We start from the raw sequence: 568 nt of genomic DNA, 5'->3' as shown, positions 1-568 counted from the left end.
CTAGGGGGCCGAGCGCTGCGGCCACGGGTTAGGTTAAGTTAAGAAACTTCTGGGCCGAGCGCTGCGGCCACGGGTTAGGTTAAGTTAAGACACTTCTTGTCAGACCCATGTACAAAATTGATAGGAGAGGGGGGGTGGGGGGGGGGTCCAAAAATCGTATACTAGGAATATACCAAAAAAGATGTACTTCATTGTATTAGCGTGAAAATGTTGATTCCTATTTTAAAGAATATTCACAATGATTATTTAAGTTCAAAGTAGTAGTTAGAGAGTCACTTTAATCGATTATGCTCAATGATAAATCACTGTGTACTGAGCCTAGCTGTCTTGCCATATTCTAATATCCGGATCCATAATATTTCGTAATTTTCCTTAATCGACGTTGCACATTCATTTTCAGGAACTTGATATAAACATGCCGAGTGCAACGAAGAATCTGAAGACCTATGTATTTTCTGACCTCCTGGAGCATGACGGATATGTTCCTCCTGAATCTATGTTTGATCTCTTGATCAATATTAAAGACAAGGACGACAAGGTGGATCCAAGATTAAATCCCCCCCCCCCC

Source organism: Eurytemora carolleeae, unplaced genomic scaffold, assembly GCF_000591075.1.
Source record: "Eurytemora carolleeae unplaced genomic scaffold, Eaff_2.0 scaffold352, whole genome shotgun sequence".
NCBI classification, from domain to species: domain Eukaryota; kingdom Metazoa; phylum Arthropoda; class Copepoda; order Calanoida; family Temoridae; genus Eurytemora; species Eurytemora carolleeae.
This window is presented reverse-complemented; position numbering follows the sequence as displayed.